Source organism: Peromyscus maniculatus, chromosome 5 (assembly GCF_049852395.1).
Source record: "Peromyscus maniculatus bairdii isolate BWxNUB_F1_BW_parent chromosome 5, HU_Pman_BW_mat_3.1, whole genome shotgun sequence".
NCBI classification, from domain to species: Eukaryota; Metazoa; Chordata; class Mammalia; order Rodentia; family Cricetidae; genus Peromyscus; species Peromyscus maniculatus.
In genome coordinates, this window is record NC_134856.1 from 79,249,525 (window position 1) to 79,275,629 (window position 26,105).

At 44.9% G+C, this 26,105-nt stretch overlaps 1 protein-coding gene across 5 annotated transcripts in view; it reads left to right on the plus strand.

The window, feature by feature from the left end:
• Fam171a1 (family with sequence similarity 171 member A1) overlaps positions 1–26,105 on the plus strand; it is a 126,642-nt gene that overhangs the window by 20,460 nt on the left and 80,077 nt on the right. The window contains exon 2 of one of the 5 annotated variants that reach the window (XM_076572707.1): positions 21,898–22,002. The exons of 3 other annotated variants lie outside the window; for them this stretch is intronic. The gene's annotated coding sequence lies outside the window, so the exon portion shown is untranslated. Of the gene's footprint in view, positions 1–16,589; positions 16,797–21,897; positions 22,003–26,105 lie in introns of those variants that run through there. One more of the 5 variants, XM_076572709.1, reaches the window with a different exon arrangement.

Sequence of the window (26,105 nt, forward strand, 5' to 3'; positions counted from 1 at the left end):
AGTGAAAATATGACTCGAAAACATGCCAAAGGACTTTATGTACTTTGGCCCACAAAATGTCTGTATCGATATTATAGATGTGCGTGGTCCTTGCGGGAGCCCCACATCAAAATCTGCTCTGCTCCCCACCATTCTAAAGCCTTCTGAAAGATGCCATTCCTTCTCACAGTGAGAAAAATGTGACTTGGAGTCTTGTGGTGCACTTGTTGGAGGTGGCAGTCCTACACATGCCCCCCTTGTCCTGTCTCCCACACGCTGTCTCCATGGCTGAAGCACCCATATTCTACATGGGGGGGGGAGGTTCTGTCCCGAGCCACTTTTAATTCCCCGGCAGCACTACTGCTGCTGCCAAGCACAGCCCAGAGGCTCCTGAGGAAGTGTGACAGTCACTTGGCATACCCCAGCCCTGGGGACATCGACGTTAACACCTCGCCCTGCTTTCTAGGAACTGAAGCAAAAATAAAAATAATAAAGAATTCAAGTGGAAGCCGCCACACTGTTGGTAAGAACATGCCAGCATGGCATGTAGGTATGGAGCAGAGTGTGGGGGGGATGGAGGGGACTGGGAGGGGGCAGCATAAGACAGGATGGAGCAGTGAGTGGGGGGTGGAGGGGACAGGGAGGGGGGCAACATAAGACAGGATGGAGCAGTGAGTGGGGGATGGAGGGGACGGGGAGGGGAGCGGCATAAGACAGCAGCTCCAGCAGGGGTTCAAATTAGTCTTGCAGGAGAGACAGATACCCTTTCCATGGGCCACAGTATTGTTTGTGTGAAGTGTAATTTGTCGGAACCAGAGGGTCCTGACATCCCGACATCCTCCACAGCCAAGATGGCTACACTTATACATTCTAAAGTATTACCAAAAATAATCATAACTTTTGGGGGGATGTCTGGAAGCTAGCTCAACGGGTAAGTGCTTGCAGCAGAAGCGTGAAGGTCTGACTCACTCCTTCATTGAGTCGGGAAGCCTGTGCAGAGGCCTCTAGAAACCCTCAAACCAGCTCGTCTGGGGGCACAGCAGCAAACATCAGTAGACCTGGTATAAAACAAGGTGGGAGGCAAGGACTGCCCGTCAGTTTGTCCTCTGCCCTCCACACGCACGCTGCGGCATGTGCGTAGTGGCACTCACACAGAAACGTGCACACACAGAGACAGAGAAGGGGAGAGAGAGGATACTTGGTTTTCATTTTCTTTCTTTCTTTCTTTCTTTCTTTCTTTCTTTTTTTTTTTTTTTTTTTTTTTTTTTTTTTTTTTTTTTTTTGCAAAGTAGCCTGTTGCTGGGGTTCCTGGTCAGCTCAGTGGGTAGTGGGTGGCAGTCAAAGCCCGTGATCTCGTTGCCATGTCTACGTGGACTTCCTCTTTCAAGTCACTATGAATCTTCTTGGTCTATTTGTGCTCGTTGGTTGATTAATCTTCAACCAGATAGTCAAACATCAAAGCGTCCTGCTCTTCCAGCGTAACTCCCCGCAACCCTGGCCTCTGCTCCCGTCACGTCGTTTGCTTAGAATGTAATTAGTTGTCTCGGTGACTGGAGACTGATCTCTCTCTTTCCTCATTCTTGTTCTTGGCTTTCCAGTTGAGTTCACCGGGAAGTGTCCACATCACAGCTAACAGAAGGGCACAGAGAGTTCAGCCCCTCTCAAGCAGGCTTCAGAAGACCCTGGAAACTATAAACTGGTCGAGTGAAGCTGCTGGGACCCAGTTTATATAAGGGTTATCAAATATGCAATAGTTACCTTCCTAAGTCGCCAGATATTTGTGGGAAAGAAGCTAGTCTTTAGTGTCTTAGTAGTAGTGAAGGAGAGATTCAACTCCAGAGGAAGGGCGCCTTCAGGGGTCCTTGTGGATGCTGCCCAGGAGGGGACAGCCGGGTGTAGGAGTGGCCTCTTGGCAATCAGGAGTGAACTGGGGGTTCCTTTCGTTCTTTGGGCTTGGAGGAGTCAAATGGGAAGCAGAGCACTGCAGGGCGAGCCTAAGTGCTTTCCCTGTGCCTAAGGGCTGGTCATTAGTCTTGCTTTCGCTGTTATTCATGGATCCCTTCCTCCTGTTTGTCAGGCGCTGTGGAGGGACACATGATTACCACCTCCTAAGTTTACATTTATTGCATGAAGGTAGCGATTCAGTTAGCAGGATTGCCATTGCAGATGGGAAATATGTGCTTAGACCTGTTGTAAAACACCTGTCTACAGGTGTGTGACTGTGCGGGGAGTCTAATTACCTTTCGTTCTTCTTGATAATGCTCCGAGGGACTTGTTGGCTTGTGGTGAAAACCCAGGCTTGCTAACAAGTCAGTTTGCAATGGTCATCGGAAAGGAAAAACGCAGCGCCGACTAGCTAATGTTAACCTTAAAACTGTATCTCCCTTCTCCCTACACCGCTATGTAAAGAGAGAGGCAGCATGCAGCAAAGGCAGAAAGAGCTCTGGAGCCCTGTGTCCAAAAAGCCTAGCTGAAAGGTGAGCATCAGGTTCAGTGAGAGACTCTGTCTCGAAAGAGGAAGGAGGTGAATGACTGGGAAGACACTCTGTACCATTCTCTCATTTCCGTATGTACCTGAGCATGTGTACACACACACACACACACACACACACACCCAAGGCACCCGCATATACACATGCGCACACACAGACATGTACACATACATGCACTACACACACACTACGACAAAAGTTTTGAATAAAATTAAGGTTTATGAGTTGGACATGATATTTCAGGCTTTTAACACAGCTGAGACGGGAGAGAGGAAAAAAAAGCCAGAAGCCAGACTGGGCTACACAAGATCTTGTCTCAAAAAGACTAAAATTAAATAAATAATGCTAATGGGGAAAGAAAAGGAAAACAGCGCTGTATTTAAAATACAACAGAAATCATAAACCAAGATGTAGTGTATTTAAAGGACGGCAGGGTGGCTTCTGTCCCCTGCCTGTCCCCCCTGTTGCCTTTGTCTAGAGGGTGACACCACGGATGTCTGGGCTGCCTCCTCTAGCTGCCATTGTGCACAGGCATGGCGCAGGTGGGTCAGTCACCTGCGGATCTTATGAATGAGTCCGTGGGTCTTGTGGGGTCCCTGAGAGTACGAAAGTCTCAGTCAATTCCCACATGAACCCTGGTGCTGTCTCCTTTGCACACCAGATCCCGATGTGTAGCAAGACAGGGGTGGGTCCAGGACACAGTCAGTGGAATCTGGTTCTCCTCACGCGCACGGTGGTGGTGCCGGCCCTGCCCCTGGCAACGGGCAAACACACCACTCCTTCTGCCGGTCCCTTTCACCCTTGGACACTTGCTCTTCACTTCATTCACAGCCTAGATGCAAGACGGGTGTGTGAGTTAGTCCATTAAAGGGAGCAAGGTTCACAGGAGCCTTGGAAAGACCCTGCATATTTTCTTTTCTTGGTACATGTTCATTTGCTGACTTACCTCCTACTATAAATATTTACTATATGCATGATTAAAACACTCCCTGACTCTTAGTGAGGCAAGTCGTGGACTCTGGTTTGTCTTTAATCTGCTCTTGTGAAGCACTCCTTGTTCTTTTAAAATGGGTCACAACTCTATTCAGCTGCAAAGCTTGCACATTTTTAATCCATTTGCAGTAGTGTGCGTCTAGTTTTGTGCAAATGGCATCTTGGAAAAGTCATTTCGTGCACACTGGGAGGGGTGTGAAGAAATAGCGATTCACTCTGTGACTCCAAGATGCAGTCTTTGAGATACAGATGTATCTATCGCTTCCATTGTTTTAGGTTTATTTACTTTTTTAAATCTATCTGAGTATTTTGCCTGCATGTGTACATGTGCAGCACATGGATGCATACCTGGTGCCCTCAGAGGTCACAAGAGGGGACAGATCCCCTAGACCTGGAGACATGGATGGTTTTGATCCACCAGGTGGGTTCTGGGAACTGAACCTGGGGCCTATACAAGAGCAACAGGTGCTCTTAACTACTGAGTCATCCCTCCAGCTCTGAGATTATGTTTGCTGTTGTTTAATTGGGATTTTTGATGCTTAAATTTATTTATTTATTTATATTTATTCATTTATTTATTTATTTTATGTGTATGAGTATTTTGCTTACATGTGTGTCTGTATCATGCACATCCTGGAACTGGAGTGAAGGACAGTTTCGAATAACCATGTAAGCGCTGGGACTTGAACCCAGGTCCTTTGCAAGAACAAGTGCTCTTAACTGCTGAGCCATCTCTCCACCCCCCTACATTTCTTTTTGATACTGAAAGGCCAGATCTTGGGGTGGCCAGCTTTCCCTGCCTGTATACTGCCTCTTTGTCTCTGTGCACTAAGCAGTTCAGGCATTGCCACCCAGTGACCTTTTAGTAACTTATGTCTCTGGGGATACTTGGCTACGCTCCCAGCCCCTACCCCGCACTTTAGGAGCCTGTAAAACAATGATCTCAGTGAATCTGACTTTCCTCTTCTAGAGTGTGTGTTTCTAAGTGAATTAAGTGCATTTGGGTCCCCCTTTCTGCATGAGCCACCTAGCTCCACACCCTCTGTGGAAAAATGACTCACAGAACCCCAGCAGGGGCTGCAGACAGCTGGCCATATCACATCCCTGTTCCGGGGGGACTGGAAGTTGCAAAGGACACCCAGAGTGGTCACTCCTAGCATAGACCTTTCTTCTCTTCATCTGTGGTACTGTCCACCTCTCTCTGCCTGTGGCATCATCTCTTGAGGCTTCTCCTTCCCCCAAGATCCTGTGATGGACAGCACTCAACTTACTAATTCCTTCCATTCTGTTCCCAGGAAAACGGCTGTCTACTCTCCATGTCTCCCGTTGGCCCAGCCCGTGTGTCCTGTTTCTGTGTGGCCTGTCCCCTGTCCCAGCCACACATACCCTGTTTGTCTAGTCCAGAGTTCTTGGTCTGCTGTCCTGCCATTCTAACCTGGCTTCTCTCCACTTGCCAGGGCTCCAGTTTTTCTTCGTCTCATTTGGGCCCTTCCTTTCCTCAGTTTCCCTGTTAGAGGAAAAAAAATGGGCCAGACATCCATCTCTGGCCTCTCCAAACATCCTTACTCTACTTGGGCTTCAGTTCTGGACCAGGTATTTCTCCATCTGTACCTGGTCCAGATCTTGCTCCTGGCCACCTGCCTGGGCTGTTGTCTTCCATGCATGTGTGGCTCCAGCACACTGGCTAGTTATGCTGCTCTTCCCTCCTTCCCAGCGTGCCATGGCCTCACTGAACCGTTTCCACTCTTCTTCCAGCACCAGGAGTCATCCCCTTGGGAAGCCATCTCTGGTCCTCCCGCCCCAGGCCTGTGTGCTCCCTCTGCTGCCCATCAAACGGTTTGCTGAATGCTCAGTGTCCTGGCCGCCGAGGGTCACAGGACACTCCTGCCCCATTGCATTGTGGTTGTTTGTCTGTCCACGCTATGCATCTGTCTCTCCCCAGGCCAGAGCCACCCCTTTCTCAGCTAGTTCGCAGTGGTATTTGCCAAGAGCAGATCTGATCATGCCAGGTTCCTCCCTTTCTCTCCTCCCCCTTTTCTGTGCCTTTTCATCACCTCTCCCAGGAGCCAAAAAGAAAGAAAGAGGAAAGAGAAGTTCATAATCACAAGATTAGACTGATCAGATTTCATCTCCACCCATTCTGTTTTCTGCATGGAGTTTGTTTAAGCATTTGGTGTGATGCAAGGTGGAGGTTGAATGCTTCCTTTGTTTGCTAGATGTACTCAGCTGTGGCCAACAACAAAAGTTGCCTTTCTGCTGTGTCCTTTGTCCAGGGCTTCAGCACCTCGTTCTTTGAAAAGTCGCTATGAGAGAGGAGGGTTCTCTAGTCTCAGAGGGCCCATGCCTATGAATATGAAAGCATTTTATTAGGTAACAGACCCAGGATCTGCAAATACTTTTACCTTGTAATATTGTCATGCCTTTGTCCCCAAACAAAGAAAGTAACCAAATCTCCTAAAATGCAATGCCTCAAAGCGAGACAATTTATTTCAGGGTTGATTATCAGTTGGTTTCCCAGATAAACTATAGAACACATAGTTGAGCTTGCATTTCAGAAAAGCAGTGAATTAAAAAGTTTGTACAGAGGAACCTAGGGCTTTGCACATGCTACATATCCACTCTATCAATGAGCTACATCCTAGCTAGCCTGAACATTTTTTTTAGTCTAAATATGTCTCAAATATTTCATAAATATTTAATTTTTTTGTCTAAAATTCCATGCAAGTGGAGAGCCCAAGGTTTTACACACTAGTTCTTGTCACCACTTACTACTGGCAGTAACCAGTTGCCAGGAGTTGACAAGTTTTAGTTCTCAATTTGCAGTCATGGTAATGTTTCCAAGGAACAGCTCAGTATTTGATGTGAGTTGCTCTTCTTGGTCAGTGTTAAGTCTCAGGCACACTTCTAGTGAACTGCTTAGCCCTTATTGGGAGAACAGTGGAGGAAGGCTCCCTCGCTCATTGCGTTTCTTACCATTACAGAAATGGAGCTTTCCTGGTGTGTAAATGTATCCGGCTCAGTTCAGCGGTAATTCATCGAGCATCCACTTGTTAGATGGAAGGAAACAGTGCCAACCATGAAGGCACTGGTAGTCACTGGGGAAAGAAACCTTCCCAGCAAGGCTCGGGTGGGAGCGGACTGAATAGTAGTAACCTGGAAAGCGCTACATAGCAACTGCTCGGGATCCTCATCCTGAGTCACCTGGTTCTGTGGGTGGGAAGATCATCATGGCTGCCCAGGCTCAGCTGTCCAGTGTACCATCCAAATCTCAGCCTGTTGTTTCCTGGTCCAGAGTGTCACCACTGGGGCTGAGCCACATGCAGAGGAAAAGGGAAGGAGCCAGGGAAGCAAAATCTTTCCAGAAATTCCCAGTGGACTCAGAACACACCCTTCCTCACCTGGGTGACCTGGGCCTGGAGACTGCAGTCACCCAAGCTGACACCTGGACTGGACTGAGGTTCTATTAGCAAGAAAAGCAGGGAGGTGCAGGCTTTGATTGGCCTGAACGTAATATACTTAACACAACCAATGCTAAGGCTCTCGTACTTTATTTCAGTACACAGTTTTAAAAATCATTTTTAAGTGTTTCTCTTTTTAATTATGTGTATGTGCATATGTCTATGTGTAGGTATGTGACACCCCCCCCCCCATTGAGTGCAGGCGCCATGGAGGCCAGAGATATCAGATCCCCTGGAGCTAGAGTCAGACAGTTGTGAGCCAACCCCCATGAATGCTGGAAACTGAAATCTAGCTCTCTTCCTCATGACTGTGTAGCAAGTGTTTTATCCACCAAGCCATCTCCCCAACCCTAGGAGATAGGATTCTGTCTCTTATCTGCGGTGTTTAGAAAAGTCAGCCCCAGGATATGACCCCTTCAGTAGAAGAGCCTTACTCATACTTGTAATACCAGCACTTGAAAAGCTGAAGCAGGGGGAGTGCCGTAAGTCTGAGGCTAGCCCGTACTACAGGGTGAAACTCTGTCTCCAAACAAGACTCCTGCCCCAAAGAATCTCTGTCTATTTTAAATGCGTTTTATCACTGTATGTGTGCATGTTTCTGTGCTATGGGTGTGAATGTCAGTTCTCGTGAGGCACAGTTGCGCATGTAAAGGTCAGAGGACATCTGTGAGCTAGCTCTTTCCTTCTACTGAGGACCTGAGGCCTGGAACTCAGGTCATCAGGCTTGCCTGGCAAACGCATTTACCTGCTGAGCTGTCTTGCTGGCCCCAGAACCTAACTTAACAACATTGTTTCCAGGTTACCCCCGTGGCTAGGTTATTGTGTACATAGTGTAACTGACATGGAAAAATGTTATTCCTATTCAAAAATATGTTGACCGGGAAATATGCTACCACTTTTGGATTTTATTAGCATTTTAATTAAAACCATACTTATATAAAACCTAAAGGAACTGGAGAACATGAACAATATTATCTTGATTCGAAGCATGCCTAAACCAACACTCACATGTCCTATGCCCACTTGGATTATAGATGGTATCCGAATTTTAGAACTATTAACAGTGGAATAGAAAAATCACATCTTAAAGTCAAAATACTGGTGACACCAGTTTTTGCTGTCCACAGAAAATGTTTCTTCTCTCTTTTGTGCTCTGGCAAATTCCACAGCCTCCCTGTGCTGGCAGCCATTGATATTCGAGTGTCAGTATTCTCCTTCTTATATCTAGGGTACAGAGAGATATTGCTGATAAAGCTGCTCTTTGCTCTAAAAGAAGACAAACAGAAAAGCAGATCTCTTTTAGCACACCCTTTCAACAGAAAACACATCTACAAAATACCTAGTCACCCTGGGAGTGTTGGGTATCACGGGCATGGTGGCCGTTGGTTACAGGTGTGTCTGTAGGCTTCCCTGTGGCCCCTTCTACTTTTTAGGTACTGTGCTCTGAAGGGCATCCCTTTCGTTATTGTAATCATTCTTTTCTCCCTCAGACTACAGTATTGATTTTTGAAAAATTAAAGAGTTATTTATTTAGTGTGTGTGTGTGTGTGTGTGTGTGTGTGTGTGTGTTCTCATGCACACACATGGGGGAGGTAGAAGCATATGCACCACCACAGATGTGAGGAGGGCAGAGGACAACCTGTAGGACCCCCCACCCATGCACCATGTGGATCCCAGTGACGATACAGGTCATTAAGCTTGGCAGCAAGAGCCCGGACTTGCTAAGCCATCTCTCAGAGCCATCTCACTGGCCCCAGACTACAATATGATTGACTAGAGTATAAATCAGATTTCACAGCTGTCAGTCATAAGGGTCTTCGATGTCACCTGCTGTATTAAGTTCCTGATTGTGGATTAGAATCTAAGGGCAATTGCAGGGATCAATAGGATTCTTTCCTGTTACTAGTCATGGTAAATAATGAAAGCTTAGCCGAGTCAGAAATTCAGGTCTTAATAGAAGATAAATAAAAACAACAGCAGCCTTCATTATCAACCCTAAGACCCTGTTCCTTTCTTTCTTTCTTTCTTTCTTTCTTTCTTTCTTTCTTTCTTTCTTTCTTTCTTTCTTTCTTTCTTTCTTTTTTTTTTTTTTTAATGTACTGATAAGAACAGAACCCAGGGCACCATGCCTGCTAGGCAAGGTCTCTAGCACCGAGTTTCACCCTCCGGTCTCCAGTTGACCTCTATCTAATCCACGTTAGAGGAAATGGTGTATCTGTATCCCACACTTGTTCCGTTTAAATGAAAACGAAGATAAAGTTCATCTGTAAGCAGAGAGAAAGCACAGTGGAACTACAGTTTGATTTTGTTGACAAGTTAATCTCTCACACAAAGAATGTGTTCTGGAGTCTAGCACACAACTCTAAAAGGCTGAAATCCCTCGTCAGCATCAGGAGGCAAGACAAACAACTTGGACGTTTTAGTTTTCAGCTCTCAGTGTTACTGCACAACAGAGTACATCTCTTGTAAAGTGTTTAATTGCTATTTAAATTTTAATAATGTCGGCGGCGGCCTGCGTGTTGTTTTCCTTCTATTTAAAAAGCTGCTGAGGGGGTCTGGAGAGCTGGCTCAGCAGTTGTGAAGAGAGCTTCTTGCTGCTCAATCATGAAGACTGGGGCTCAGATCCCAGCACCCACATCAGTCTGTACACAGCCTCCTGTAACCCCAGATCCAGAGGATCTGAGCCGTCTCTTCTGGCACATGCACAAACACACACACAATTGAAAATAAAATACTTTTTAATTAAAAACTTGATCCTGTTGAGGGACTCCATGATACTGTTTCCATGGGAACGTCATCCCTGATGGGCTACGTGAAACTTCTCAATGATGCAGTTGTTGGGGGTCACTCATCCTTCTCTGGGGGACCCTTCAGGTGGCTCAGTAAATCAGCCCAACAAACTCATTGATTCACTAAGTTGGCAAAAACATTAAAAGTACTTTATGAGTGTGGTAATTTTTTTAGTGGAACACTTTTATTTTTTGCACAGACTTACAAGATTGATTTTTAAAAGTGGCATTTTTAGTATAATTACGTTGTTATTATTAGCCAACTTCATATTCTTTTCCGAAATGATAAACGGAGAACAGTCCTGAAGTAAGATAACACCTTTGAGCATACATATTGATTTCTCATCACAGTGTAGGAGGCTAGACCTATTTTTACCCTTCTCATGACTCAGGTTTGTGCAGAATTCCGGCTGCAAGCATGGAAGGTGTTTGGGGAAGGTGTCTTCCTGAGCAGCAGGGTTCTGAACTCACATGACCTTGTAGGCATAAAGTGTACTCAGCCATTCCCCGAAACATGCAGAACTCTTTTGATGGCTAGGGGTAGAACTAGGGAGTAACGTATGTGCTTAGTACGGGTGAGCTTCGGGGTTTAGTGCCTGGTATCTCCCCCACAAAAAAACCTCACCACAACAAGAAGAAAAAGAATCCAGAAAGCAAAACCAAACATTGTCCTGTTAGCAAGCCAAGTGTGATAAGTGTTTGGGACCCCAGTATCGTCATGAGTCTTTTTCGGTGTGAGCTTTTAAGCACAAACACTACATCCTGGGTTGACACACCTTAGTTAACAAGAACAGTTAGCCAGAAGCAGAACCACAGAAGCCAAAAAGCAAGATTAGTACAGTCAGGGACTTTTTTGTTTTCATTCTGGCAGGTGCTGCAGCCCACGTTCTGTGTTCCAAGGTCTAAATGGTACTACTGTCATGGCATCAGTCCTGTTAAGGCCTGGGGGCCTGTTACAGGAGCAAGAACCTACCTGTTAAAACAACTAATTACGAAATAAGGAGAGGATGAGGAGGTGGCTCAAAGGGTAAAACACTTGCTGTACACCCATAAAGACCTGAGTTCAAATCCCTAGCAACCACACAAGAAGACAGACATAGCTCTGGGTGTGTCTGTAGCCACAGCATTGGGTGTAGGGCATGAAGGGAACATGAGGATCACTGGGGCTTGGTGGCCACACCCTAGCCCAAGCTTCAGTGAAAGACCCTCTCAAGGGAATGAGGGTAGAGGGTAATAGGGTAGGACATATGATGTGGTGGTCTCTGTGTGCCCACCCATATATACCCCACACTGAGAGGAAAAGAGAAAGTGAGTGGGAGAGCACTGTTGTGGAAACTCTGGGGAATATGGTAGAAAGAGCCATGAACCTGAGATTGGAGCTGTGGGCTCTGAGGTCCCACAGATCACCCTACCTTAGTGGACATTTTCAGAGAAGCTGCCATCAAGAAAGTGACCTCTGCTTGCCCCAGGTATATTTGTGAAGCCTTCTCAACAACTCCAACAGCCATCAGTATCCTGTGCATGCTGTGTGAGGAACATTATTTTCAAGGTCAGATGCTTTTGATTTTGTTTGGCTTTAAATATTTCTTCAGAGTTCTGTAAATGAACTGTGGTGTTGGGCTATTCTAGTTAACTATTCCTGTAGACTATAAACAAGAGTGAGGTTAATAATGTAAGGGACTAACTATCAAGTGAGAAATAGGAAAACTCAACCCATCATCACAGAGCCATGTCTAAAAGTCCAGGGTTTGAATTTTCCTATTTCTCCCTAAAAGGGAGAGTAAAGGCAGGAGAAAATCCTCGTAGTTAAAGTACCCACAGAGGGATGTGTACAGAGAAACTGTAGACTTGCCAAAGCCATCGTAATGTAGCTGTGACATCGGGGTGAGCTTGTTTGAATGAATTGGGGGCTTTCTGGGAAGCCGAGAACTGTAGATCTTGGAGGAGAGCCCCCCTGGAGAAGGGCTTTAGGTAGACAGGAAGCAAAGTTCCAAGCCTGCCCTCGTGCTCTGGTCGGAAGGCTGCTCCTGAAACTTTGAGATTGAGGTGAACACCCTAAAAAGCAAGGGACAGTGACCATGATGGGCAAGAAGCTCTATGAGGAATCAAGGGGGATGGTGCTGCTCCCCCCCCCATTTTTTGAGTCAAGGTGCATGGTCTTACTTTTTATGTAGTCACGGCTGACCTAAAACTCACTATATAGCCCTGTTTGGCATTGTCCTTACAATCCTCCTGCTGAGATGACTGAGGTCTTCTGAGTACTAGGATTACAGCCCTGTGCCACCATGCCAGCTAGCCACAGAGGGCTCTAAAGGTGTGAGCAGCCCCAGGCCAGGAGCCTAGGTCCTCAGGGGAAAAGATGCTATTCTGCAGGCATCACTGAGTGACCATCATTCTCACAGGAAGGAGACTAGCCATAGGGACCACCAAGAGGGGATGTACAGGGTGGACCGTACTGCTCATCTCATGAGGTGGCTGTGATAGTAACATCAAAGGCTTGGAGACATTTGGTGCGTATGCTCCTCGGTGAGTCTTGTATTGCAGGGTCATAGGTGGCATCGAAATTTGAAACATCTCCTAGTTGATTCTGTTCCCTTTTGTTACCATAACTATCATAAGATTGCAAATGACTCCACCCTCTCCCTTTCTGTGCTTGTACATATGGACAGAAATATTTTGCTCTCAGTCTTCCCATTTCTTATCTCCACTTTGGGAAAGGATTGGAAGGAAAACTAGAATCAGGGGCTCCAGAGATAGATGACTCAGTAATGAAGGGCTGGCTACACAAACATGAGGACCTGACTTCAAATTCCCGGCACCCATGGAAAAAAATCAGTCAAAGAAACACATGCCTATAACTCCAGCACCGGGAGGATGGAGCAGAGGGGAGAGACAGGAAGATCCTGGAGGCTTGATGGCTGGAGTGGCCGGCCAGTCTAGCTGCCAGGTACCGTGGATGATAAGGTGGAGAACATATCGTACATGCACATTCGAACACACACACACACACACACACACACACACACACACACACACACACACACACACACTCCACAAAAATAAAAGGCAAAACCAAACAGCACTAAGGGCAAAGTAGAATAGTTGGAGTGCTCAGGACATACTGCAGTCAGTTGGTGTTCAGCCAGGCCTGTTCTAGGCATTCACCTTCAGAGGCAGGCGCTTGACCCGTGAGCAGGACTCCTCTGTGATGGTAGGATAGAGGTCCATTGGACTTGAGTTAGAACACCAGGGTTTTCCAAGTCTGGCTTTTCAACTTTTTGCTTGTGAACTTGTAGACATTACCCAGTATCCGTAAACCCTAATATCATGGTTTGAATATGAATGCCTCCCCCCCACCCTCCACCCCCGCTCATGTGTTTAAAACTTAGTCCTCCGCTGGTGAGGGTGGTTGAGAAATGTTTGGGAAAAGGGGTCTAACTATAGGAAGTGGGTCCCTGGGGATGAGCCTTGGAGGCCATATCTTCCTCTGGTCCCAGCTCAAGCTTTCTGTTTTCTGATCCACCAACTTGTGACAAGCTGCACTCCAAGATCCTGCTAATATAGACAGAGCCAACTCAGCTGCCAGCCTTCCCTACCTTGATGGACTGATACTCTTTGAAAGTCTTAGACCAAAATAAAACTTTTTTATACTGTTTCTGTAAGATGTTTTGTCACATCTACAAGTCTTTGTTCAGGGTTTCTAGTACTGTGATAAACACCATGACCGAAAGTGACTTGAAGAAGAAAAGGTTCAATTCACCTCAAAGATTACAGTCCACCATGAAGGGAAGTCAGGGCAGGAATTTAGGGCAGGAACGTGGAGGCAGAAACCAAATCACAGGACATAGAGGAACACTGCTTACAGGCTTGCTCTCTGTCTTAGGTAGGGTTTCTGTTGCTGTGAAGAGACACCATGACCATGGAAACTCTTATAAAGGAAAGCATTTAATTAGGGCTGGCTTACAGTTCAGAAGTTTAGTTTATTATAGTCATGGTGGCATATGGGTAGACAAGGTGCTAGAGAGGTAACTGAGAGTTCTACGTCTGGATCAGCAGGCAACAGGAAGAGACACTGGGCCTGGCTTGAGCCTTTGAAACCTTAAAGCCCACTCCCTGTGACACACTTCCTCCAACAAGACCACACCCCCAGTAGTGCCGCTCCCTGTGAACCTCTGGGGGTCATTTTCATTCAAACCACCACACTCCCCATGGCTTGCTCAACATGCTTTTTTTTACACGCCAAGACCACCTACCACCTACAGTAGGCTGAGCTCTCCCACATCAATCATTAATCAAGAAAATTCTCCCAAAAGGTTGTCTTATGGAAACAATTTTCTCAGTTGTGGGTTCCCTCTTCTCAGATAACTCTAGTTTGAGTCAAGTTGTCAAAAGAATAAAACAATCTCGCTAGGACAGAAAGTAGCTAATACACGTACTTTCTTGTTTTACAATGATCTCACAATGTGTCCCACTCTGCTGGGACATTGTTAGGCTCCATGAGATCATACATGTGGAAACACACTCACTGCAGGGCCTTTTTCAGGCAACAGCAGAGGGAGTGACACTGTGTGACATTTATGTCTCTGATATAACAGAGAAGTTGAGAAACGTTTGGTTAGTTATATTGATCTTGTTTAACTCTTAGGGGGATCTTCCTAATGGTGGCCAGTCTCTGGGATCCAAGCGCCTGCCAGTTCTCTCCCCCTTGACTTTGGAGAAGATTTTTTTTTTTTGCTTTTTCTCCTTTATTTCCATTTGCAAATGCATAGCTCCCTACCCCAGAAGCCCTGATGTTGGCAAATAGGATAAAAAGAGAAAAATATATGAAAAGATAGGGTTTGCCAGTATCATAAGACAGTCCTATCTATAATAGACCCAAGCTTCCCATCCCATCAACCATTCTGGAGGAAAATGTTTAGCAAGCAAGTCCAGTTCATAAAAGATGATGTTTTGGTCTATTGCAGTGCAAGCCAAAGCAGTATACAAAGTGTTTATCCAAAATGTATCCTACAACAGGTTGTTAAAATTACTTTAAATGCATTTCTTCTTGCACAATTTTGTGTGTGTGTGTGTGTGCATGTGTGTGTGTGTGTGTGTGTGTGTGTCATGTACTTTGATCCTATTTCCCCTCATTATTCTCTCAGCCCCTTCTTTCTTCCACTTTTCTGTCTTTCTGTGGCACTGTATTTAATTAGGGCCCCCTGCATGAGCATGGGGTTAACTGAGCCAGGATGACTTACATGGCTGCACCACTGAGAATCATGACTCCCCAACTCTTCCAGCAACCATTAACTGCTCAGAGCTCCCCAGGGAGGCATGGGTCCTCATGATCCCCTCCCTCAATCCATGATGGAAAGCCACAGCAGTTTTTTGGGGTTTTTTTGTTAAGTTAATAAGAAACTTAACTAAAAACTAGCTTAAATAATAAAGGTAGTGTTTGCCAAAGGCTTCTAAGTTAATAAGAAGCTTGACTAAAACCTAGCTTAAATAATAAATGGAGTGTTGGTTTGTGAGACTAAAAGCCAAAGGCATGGTGTTGGCGTCAAGTGAAGCTTGGCAGTGTCACCAAGGGTGACACTCTGTATCACCTCCTCTGTATCTTCTTTGCTCTCAGGAGGCATTCTGCCTGTTCTAAAATGGCTCCCTTGTGATCTTAACATGACTTCAGTAGGTTGTTGGGCCGTATGTGCCCTTGTTACCAGCATCCCCTAAAAAGGTTCTCCATTTATCCTCAAGGCCATTGACTGGTTCGTTATTCTTATTCGATGTCACCTCTGGAGCCAAGGAGACCCCTAAATGGAAACCAGGTACAGTCATTATTGAAGTGCCTCCTGCTGTCTCTAGCTGTCCATTATGTCTGACTGGTCGGGATAAACTATTCCTAGTTCATCCAAGCTAGTGCACCCACTTCAAACTTTTCAATGAGTATCTATTAAAAGGTGTCACTCTTGCCTTCCCCCTCCCCATCACTGTGGCTCTTGGCCTTTTACTGTGTCCTGTACCCACCACTGTACTGAAGGCTTCCTCCCACCGTGTCTCTGTTGGAACGTTGGTTCCCCCGTGGCAGTGGCTCTCTGTTCTAGCCTTGACTCACAGTGGGAGCTTTGCCATTGCCTCCGGTTTGTGTCCTGGTGAGCCAGAGGTTCTTGATGTAACTCACTCCTTTTCCAGGGTGTTCTGAATGTTTCCTGGGCTGCTGTAGCTATGGAAGAAGGCCAATGATGGACGTGCGGTAGCTGATCCCAACCCTGATAGTGAGAGATGGGAATGAAGGGTGCCAAGTCTCCTGGTGCCCTGGGGATACCTGTTTCTGCTAGACACTAAAATCTGAAATGGAGATGCTTGCCAAAGCCTGGGCGTTTTGCAAGCCAGCTTGCCAAAGTGCCTGGAGCTGGATAAGGAGCAGAGACAAAAAGCAGTGAGGAAATCAAGGAAGCCAGTGAAAGGAGAGTAACATCCACCCAGTGCGAGCAGCCAAATGCCTGCACTGTTAGCTTAGGAAAGTCTGCACTTAGGGTAATTCTGTTTCATGAGATGGGGCAGCTACATAGAACATCTGTGTTATGATGCCTCAAGTATTAAACTCCAAGGCACCTGTCTACTCTTGTTTATAATTGCTCAGTTCCTGAGGAAAAAACAAAGGTCTACCTTCTATCTATTCACCCACCCATCCATTTATTTTTGAGGTAGGATTATACTATATAGTCAAGACTATCTGAAACTGTGTATTACAGGCTCCAAACTGGCTTCATACTCATGATGCTCCTGCTTCAGCCTCTGAGTGCTGGCATTACAGACCTTCACCCCCACATCTGGCTCTTAATATTTGTTATTAAGAAGATTTTCCACAAAGGCTGCCAACCTACCTGGTGGGTCTGAACAATGGCTGTGCAGTTAGCTCTGCCTGAGCTGTTGTGATCTAGTTCCCTCATTAAGATAAAGTGAACAACAAGGTCATCTCTGACAGTCGCGTGGGAATATTAATAGGCACTAGCATCTTGTGAGCACTTAGCACAGGCCAGGTTCTGGCTTTAGCACATAGCTTATTCTCCTTGGTCCCCGTGGTGTCAGGCAGCCTGTCTAAGGTAAGCACAGCTAAGAATAAGCAGGGGTAGGTTTGAAGCTTTGTAAAAACTAACTTCAGAGCTGAGGATCACTATACCGTGTGACTTCCTCGTGACCTTGGTACTTTTGATGGAATGTTTGACTTAAAGTTTGTTTTATAACTTGTGTGGGTGTATGTTTGGTGTGTGTGTGCACACATATGTACAGAATGTGCCCGTGCCTGTTGAGGACAGAGGTTGCTATCAAGTTTCTCCCTCCACCGTGCTCCACCTTGTCTTTTGAGTCAGGGTCTCTCGGTGAACCTGCAGCTCACTAGTTTGGCTAGAATGGCTGGCCAGGGAGGTCCAGGGATCCTCCTGTCCCATCTCCCCAGCATTAGGATTACAGACATGTGCCGCCATGCCTAGCTTTTTACATAAGTGCCGGGGATCTGAATTCAGGTTCTTATACTTGCGTAGCATTTTCCCAGTTGAGCCCCAGCCCTGAACTGTAATTTCTTTAAACCAATACTTCAGGGGAGAAAAAGATGATCACTGATATTTAGTTGTTCACACATTTTAGTGGTGAAAGTACACGGTGTGCCTTTGTCTCCAGGAGGCAGCCGCTTGAGACTTGTTTTTAATTACCTACTGATTCTGCTTCAACAAACTAACTATGGGTTTTAAAAAGTGGGGGTGTGCTATGAAGGAGGCATGGGGAATGGGAAGCCTGTCCTCAGGTGACATTTGTAAGTTATGAATAGAACAAAAAACCAGAAGAATATAAACTTTCTCAACAGAAAAATTAGAGAGTAATTAGCTGCAGTGGAAAGTGATTCTTTTGCTGAACAGTTCATCATCGATTTCTTAATCCTGTGCATCCTCAGGGTGTTTACAGTGAGACTTGGCATACATAGGGTTCGTCTGTATTAGGCTAAAGTCAGAAATGTAACTTAAGAGCAGGATTCCAAATTGATCATTGTTTCAGAATGAGTGTGAGAGCTGAGCAGAGGAGCCCATGCCTGTAATCCCAACGCTCAGGAGACAGAGTTAGAAGGATCTTGAGTTCAAAGCCAGCCAGGAACATAGCGAGTTAAGAACCAACCTGTGTTATATAAAAAGACCCTGTTTCTAATTTGAAAAAAAGAAAAAAGGAAACAAATGGTAGTGTGGAGAGATGTCTCAGTGGATAGATAAAACACTTACAGCATAAGCATACTGACCTGAGTTCAGACCCCAGAACCCACAAAAAGTCAGGTGTTGTTGCACACATCTGTAATCCCAGCCCACCTCTGGAGAGATGTGGGGCAGAGACAGGATACTCCCCAGGAGCAATAAGGCTGTCTCAAAACAGATCAGAAGTAAAGACTGACAACCAGGTTTGCCTTCTGACCCCACACTTGTCAAGGCACGTTTGCTGACACATTCACACACACACACACACACACACACACAGCACGCACGCACGCACGCACGCACGCACGCACGCACGCATGCACGCACACACACATAAACACACATGTACTAAATAATAGATAGGAAATGACTATGAAGAGAGAATAGTGGGACCCTCAAAGCAATTTCTCTTCCCTGTATGGACATCTTTGCCCATGTCAGAGCAAAGTAGTTCTTTCTACAGCCTTCACATTCAACATCATCCCACCATTCACTTCCTGGCCTGATTGGACATAGCACCCAGGCATCGTTATGGGTGAAGATAAGAGTACCACATGGAGATTAAACACTGAAATGGGGTATGCACTCCAGGGTTTATCCAGTATCAGAGCTGGATTCTGTTGCATGCCCCCCACAGAACAAGTTCTGTGAGGTTTTGAGTCCCAGCAGTGTGAAACACCCTGACCTAGACTAAACATGCTTGGGGTTTACAGTGCTCGGGTTCATAGAATGACCTGGAAAAAAGGTAGGCCTTGAAAGGTCCTGGCATTGGAACCCACAGACAGAAAGGGAAGGCCTGGAGAGAAGAGCTGTGGTCTAGGCAGAGTCACAAGGGGGCTTTCACGGGGGCATCGAGATGAAGGTAGTGGGAGCTGATTGGTCAGAGCACGGGGTGGGGGGGGGTGCCAAGCTGGCTGGAGGAGGGTGTGCAGCCAAAGCAAGCATTCCGGCCCATTCCAGCCCAGTGCCTTTTAAGTCTCATAAACAAATACCACTTTTATTGTATAAACCAGTTCTGAGCTGAGCTTCTTATTAACTTAAAAAGGCCCATTGTGAGATGTATTTAAGATAAGCCCCTTCCGCCTTCACGGGACAGCACTCAGACAGACGCAACAGCACTGTCTGTCTCTGAGCTGGTTGTTGCTTACTGAACGCTTTCCCCCAGAACGGACAGTGGAAAGCCTGGCTCGATTCGAGATGGGATCATTTCACTATGTTGTCAAAATCGTGAGCCTTTAATAAAGTTTTCTCTTTTTATCCCACTTGCTGACACCATGGCTTTGGGGAGGAGCCGTGCAACAAACAAATAGAAATAAAGGTGGAGAGGCGGGAATCTTCTCCATGATAGTCAAAGGGGAAAGAGCTGGCAGGTGTCCAGATGAGAGAAATTAGTCCGAATGTCTTTAGTCCTTGTTCATCCTGATAATAACCGCTCTTGTTGAGCGTTTCCTATAGGAAAATTTGAAGACAGAAATCCTGGCCAAAAAAAAAAAAAAAAAAAAAAACCTCTTAGAAGTGGTTGGTGCTTTACCTTATGCAGCAGAGGCTCTTTTTGGCTAACTCAATGGCAATTACAGGTGTGATAAGCACTCCCAGCTTGCGAGATCCACCAATAACTACATGGGACGGGGACTGGTGCCCATGGCAACCGAGTACATAGCGAGAAGGAAACACACACAAACACACACACACACACACACACACACACACACACACACTCCAAATCCACGCATCACACTGTCCTTGGAAGCTGAAGCCCTTATTTGGACGATCAGTTTTGTTCATAAATTGCTGTCACCAGTTGAACTCGTTGGTAATTAGATGTTTTAATTAAACATTTCATAAACCAAGCAAGTGCAACAAGCAGACTAAATTTCATGAGGAATAACTCAGGGTTTTGAAAAAGCTCAATAAAGGTCGGGCACAGTTTGTGTCTCGCACTGCATAGTAAGATTGGGAAGAGGGCAGTCATAAAAGACTAGAGGGTTCCTACATCAGACTGCTCTGCCCTGTTTTAGACTCCTGTGTCCTTTGAAAAGATCAGTTGGAAACTGTGGACAGTGCTTTCCATGTGCAAACTAGAACCCCACCAGATAAAAAGGAGAGGGTAGACAGGAAGCTTGTCAAATCATGTGTCTGTGTCTGTCTCTGTGTGTACAGCTGCATGGGCATGTAGAGGCCACAGGACAACCTGAAGTATCATTCCTCAGGTACTTTCCTCTTTGTTTTTTGAGACAGAATCTTTCACTAGGTCAGCTGACTATCAAGTTCAGGATTCTGCCTGTCCCTGCCTCCCTAGCACTGGGATTAAAGGCACATGCCACCACACCCAGCACTTTTATATGGATTCTGGGAATTGGACTCAACTCCTCATGCTTGTTTGGCTAGCTGTTTACTGACGGACATCTCCCAAGCCCTCGTGTTGTTCTAACCAGTTTGTTTATTCCTGTAAATTGCCCTGTGAAGTACCTCTAGCTTCTCTCAAGCCTCATCGGTTAGATTGCTTTTTTCCATTTTGTTCCAAGTCTGCAGATGTGAAATATATGTGTTGGGTGCCAGAATTGTTAACAGATGTTTTTACTCACTTGTGGCTCCTATCTTGGTAGCGAGGATATAATGGGTTGGCTTGGTGGGTTCTTTCTGTTCTTGTTTTCAACAGACTCTTATCTCTTTTCCCACTTACCCTCCCATCTAAGGATTTTTAATAATCGCTTGTGGCTAAATGAATTTTATGGGCATCAATAGGAAACCTCTAGACATGGCTTAGGTGGATGTGTATGATGTGAGTAAAGCCACCACTAAAAGCCAGCTGGGTAGATGTGACAGCCCATTAGGGTGGGAGACCAGTGGGTGAGTGGAATTCATGCTATCAGAAATGTTCTAATGTTTCTTTAAGATGATCAGTCACCAAAAGACTATGGTTAGTGTTTGGGGGTTTTGCATTATTTTATGTTATCAAAATAAATGGTGAATGTCTTCCCCAAAGAAGAAATAAGATAGACCTCTTATGAGTGTTGACTGTGGTTCAAAGGATGGGTCCTTTGAAAAGCCCAAGGAGGGTCTCCTGTTCACACCCTTAGGTGGACTTTTCTTGTGTGGAGCTAGCCTCGTCTTTCTAGAGAAAAATTGAAGGGAGAAGTTAGGTGTCAGGTAGGCAGAAGTGAGGAAGATGCCTCAATGTTCTGTCCCCTGCTCTTCAGTCAAGCTTGGTGCATGTTCATCTCCATCCCTTATTTGGACTGAAGTTACAACTTACATTTATCTGGCAGTCATTCATTAGGATTGTTGTGAGTTTCTAGAAGTATAACAACAACAACAAGAATCACATGATTGCAGTGTCTTCAAAAACTGGCTAGCCGCCATCCTTTCCATTTTTGATGCTCCATTTTGAAGTGGCCTGTGTCCTGTGTGGACTTTTTTGATGATATATTCTTAGTAGTACCAAAAGGGGAAGCTTTTCCCAGCAAGTAGATGGCTCTTTTAAACTGTACTCTCTCTCTCTCTCTCTGTGTGTGTGTGTGTGTGTGTGTGTGTGTGTGTGTGTGTGTGTGTGTGTGTGTTTAAGTGCTGAAAGTAGATTATGCACTTGCATAACACTGGGATCCTAACGTAATGAATGATCTTTTCTTCCAACTGTCACTTCCCACTTAGTATAATTATAACATGGAGGTTAACAGACACTAAAGTCCCTCTGACAAAACTATTCTGATTTTGAATATATATATACATTGGACTATTTTAGCCTGACACCATTCAAATGCTTTTGAATTCTGTAATTAGATGTCCTTTTTTTATTCAGTTTGTCATGGCATACAAGTATATTTCACATTATGAACTGGCTTCTTGGATAGATCTGTTTCCCAAGGTAGCAAACATTCTGGTCATCTGTTAATAGTATTGTGGTCTTAGAAGTGATATCATTTTCACTTGCAAATGGAGACTTTGGTATTTTGCTTTGATTCCCCAGTCTCTGGCAGCTGACTTCTAGAGTTCAGTCTATCCTGGGGCCAACCACTCTGCCAAGGCTGAAGACAGACACTGACGTGAATTGACTGCTCTGAGAGGTCACAAGGTAGCCATCTCCCTTGCTCTGTGCAACCATTTTTCATGCTATTTGAAACGTTAATAGTTACTATCAAATGCTTTGGAGAAGATTGATCAATAATAACAACTGGGAGTCGATGTGTTTGAATGCGTGTAATTTCTTGATGCAGGTAACTTGGCCACAATCAGCCGTAACTGCTAATATCCAGCTAGTTTAATAGTTAAACTATTTCCTTTTAACTCCACAGTCAACTGAATCTAGCATGGATGGAGTGTGATGGAAATGCATTAAAATAAAACCATCTTTTAAAATGTGTTTAAGATAAATAAGACTGGTTTGAATGTTGGAGAGCACTCTGGAAAAGAAAACCTAGCAGTGAACCAAATGCAAGTACCTTGGCGGCCGACTCTCCCTCCAGCTGTATTCAGTTATTGAACAGCTGTCAAAGAAAGCAAAGCATTATTTGTGCATTAGAACGATTTCGGAAAGCTGTTTTTAACCCCCAGTGGTGTTTTTCTGCAGCCTTCTAATCTCTGCGAAGGTTTTAAAAGCTGTAATGACCCATGCCTGTATCAGGCCTGAGGTTACCACAGAGCACAACATGACACAGTTAGTCTCATGTGCAAGGAATTATAACCATTAGAATTTTATTTCCTGCAGAATTTTCACTGTGTCACATAATTACATATAGCTCTTTTGGCCCAAAGTCAGCAGAAGTATCTACTATTTGTTTCTCAACTACAGGACAAATGTGCAAGACAGGAAACCATGCTGTATGTAGCCCATGCATAACGAAGGGGTTGGAAAGAACTCCAGGGTGAATTTGCGTCCTGTACGTTCCATATGATAGATAGGTTAGACTGAGTTTTATGAGTTTGTAATGATATGAAATACTTCCAATGTGGCGTTTCTTTTTGGCTGGATACACAACTCATTTGCATGAATCCCGGGGGTAAAACTCAAGTCATTATGATGGCAAGGCGAGCAGTTTACCAACCGAACTGTCTTCCCAAGCCTGAGCTCCCTCGTTGCCTAGTGAAAGCTTTTTACATTTTTTTATTGTGGAATTTTATATGTATGGCTGTTTTGCCTGCATGTATATTTATCAACCATGTGTGTGCCTTGCCTGCCATTGCCCAGAGGGCATCAAATCCTCTGGGACTAGAGTTATAGATGGTTGTGAGCTGCCATGGGTGCTGGGAACCAAACCCAGGGCCTCTGGAAGAGCAGCAAGTGCTCTTAACTCCTGAGCCATCTCTCCACCCCCCACAGTGGAAGCTTTAAAAAGTTGTACTTGAAATATTTCAAATAATAGATATCATCTTGATTAACTTTCCCAAGTAACAAAGTTGAACATAAAGAAAATTCTTTAACATGGGAACCTTCTTGACTCAGACACAAAATGGTCAAATATAAGGTAAACTTGTGTGACTGTTCCGGTGAATGCCAAGGTCAATGAAAACTGCTCCTGTCACAGCTCCATTAACTCTCAAAACCCCCCACTATCTAGTCTTGATTCTACTGGACAAAATAAAAGTTGTCTGAATTAATTAAACTCGTTCATGGTTCCAATAATACATTTCACTCTACCTCCCATACACTATTGGTTTAACTATTTAAAAAAAAGCTAAAATATTGTTTTCATGGTTACTATATGGTTAATAATGGTTGACCTAATTTTTATATTTTGCATATATATTTGTATTACATTTACCTGTTATTCTCAATTCTTCTGTAATCAAAAGGAATACTGATAGATAAGTATTTTATCAAAGAAAAAAATGGCTTGCCCATGTTCTCTTTTTCCCGACATCATTATATGAAGGGATTGTTTGTGGACCGCAACCTTGGCTCCCTTGGCAGCCCCCATCATACACATGCCTTTCTGTACACTCTTGACTTGTCTGCCTTCCCCTCAAGCTTCCTTTCTCCTCAGCAGGCAAAGGCCTGTGCTTTTCCTCCATGTAACTGTCATCACCTTGTAATTTTCCTCCAATGTCCTCCACATCTGTTTGGACAAGTTACTAGACATAACATCTACTGGGCAAGCGTAGTTACCAGCTTAAATGACAATTAGATGTTTAGTCCCTCCATCACTCTGGCCCCTTCAGGGCCCGGGATAGGCAAGCCTATACGTGGAATAAATCCTTAAATCTCTTGTCAAAGAATATTTGCATTTCTGAATTTGATAGTGGGTTTTACTCAGGTGCCCTCCAAAATGTTTATTCTAATTTATATTCCCACAAAGTGTAACAGTCAAGTTGACATTTTGCCACAGTTACGTCAACAGAGTGTATCTTCAAGAGTTTGATTTTTGATCAGTCATGTGAAAAACTATCTCATAGATAGCCTCCTACACTAAGGAACATCTTTCTCTGTGGTTCTGCCTAGGTCTTCCTTCTTACAGAAGTCGTAAAAAAAAAAAAAAAGTGATTGGGTGGGGGTGGTGTCCTTCCTCACTTGCTGAGTCAGCATCTAGGAAGCTGGTGCTAACAGAAGCCAGGTGCTGTATACTCGCCCCTCATAATGGCAAGACTGAAAGAAACCCAGAGGATCTAGTCTATGACATTCCAGTGGTAGCCCTAATTTCTAAGCAGAGGATCCAGTCTACGACATTCCAGTGGTAGCCTTGAGATCTGAGAAGAGGATCTAGTCTTTCATTAAACCAAGAACCACCTGCTGCTCAAGTCAGATAAATCTTTATGTACTTGGTCAAATGCTCACTGAAACATTATGTATAGTGATGAAAAAGTGGAGCCTACAGATCCACACTAGGGTATGATATCATATCCACAAATTAGACTAGATTGCTCTGTGTGTGTGTGTGTGTGTGTGTGTGTGTGTGTGTGTGTGTGTGTGTATGTGTGTGTGATATTGGAGGTGCATGTGTACATCTGTGTACATGTAACAGAGGTGGTGGAGCTGGAGGCTAGTGGTTAACATCAGCTGTCTTCCGTAGTCTTTGTTCACCTAATTTTTTGAGACAAGGTCTCTCACTGAGCCTGGAGCTCAATGATTTGACTAGACTGGTTGGACAACAAGCTTCAGGGATCTACTTTTCTCTCTTTCCTTCCTTCCCCCGGTGCTGTGTTACAGATAAGCGCTGCTGCTGTCTTTATCTTGGGTGCTCACAATCAAAATCAGTTCCTTGCACAGCAACTCGTCTGAGCTCTTTTTCACCCTAATAGGTTGTCCTTAACATGAAATTAAATGACAAGAAGGAATATTTGGATGCTAAGTTCAAGTTAAACTGTATCTGCGGCACAGTGGCAATACATGCCTATAATCTCAGCCCTGGGGTGGCAAAGACAGAAATCATCACAAATTTGAGGCCAGCCTTGGCTCCATAGCAAGTTCTAGGCTAACTGCATAGCAAGGCCCTGTCTCAAAAATACAGAATAAACACACAAAAGAAATGTGCCTGTAATAGAACCTTGCTGTTGCATAAAGAACTGCAAAAAGCTACAGACACAAAAATGAACACCGGGTTCAAAGCATCTACAAATACTGCACTATTCCATATGGGAGCCACGAGCTGTGTGGGCCTGAACATTAAATGTGAAATCAACTAAAGTTAAATCAACAGTTGAGTTCGCTGGCCACACAGGACATATAGCCAGTATTCATCAGCCACACATTGGCGGCTGCCATATTGGACACCACTGAAAGAACATTTCATGTACATATTATAACCTACTAAATCCAATTAGTGCTGCACATATGCACATCATCAGTATAGGGCCATCCATTGGAACATGGACAACCTACCAGAGGTCACATTCCTGAAGAAAACTGACTCTCCCTCACCCATTAGCCATCAATGGCCAAAAGTTCCTTGGCTAGAGGTGAAGCCTCTTATACAGGCAACAGCAACTGTTTGGAGTTCATGAGAGCAGTGCTCTGATCATAACTAGAAGACACTGTTTCATAGGAGCCTTGCCCATCTCTGGCTGTTAGTCTGTCCACACCCTCTTCTATAGGTTCCCTGAGCCTTGCGGGGAAGGTGTGGTAGAGATGTGCTATTTAGGGGTGAGCATTCCTGGCATTTTTTTTTCTGTACTTTGACCAGTTGTGAATCTGTGTTAACCATCAGAAGGGACATTTCTATCATTGCCCAAAGTTTAGTTAGT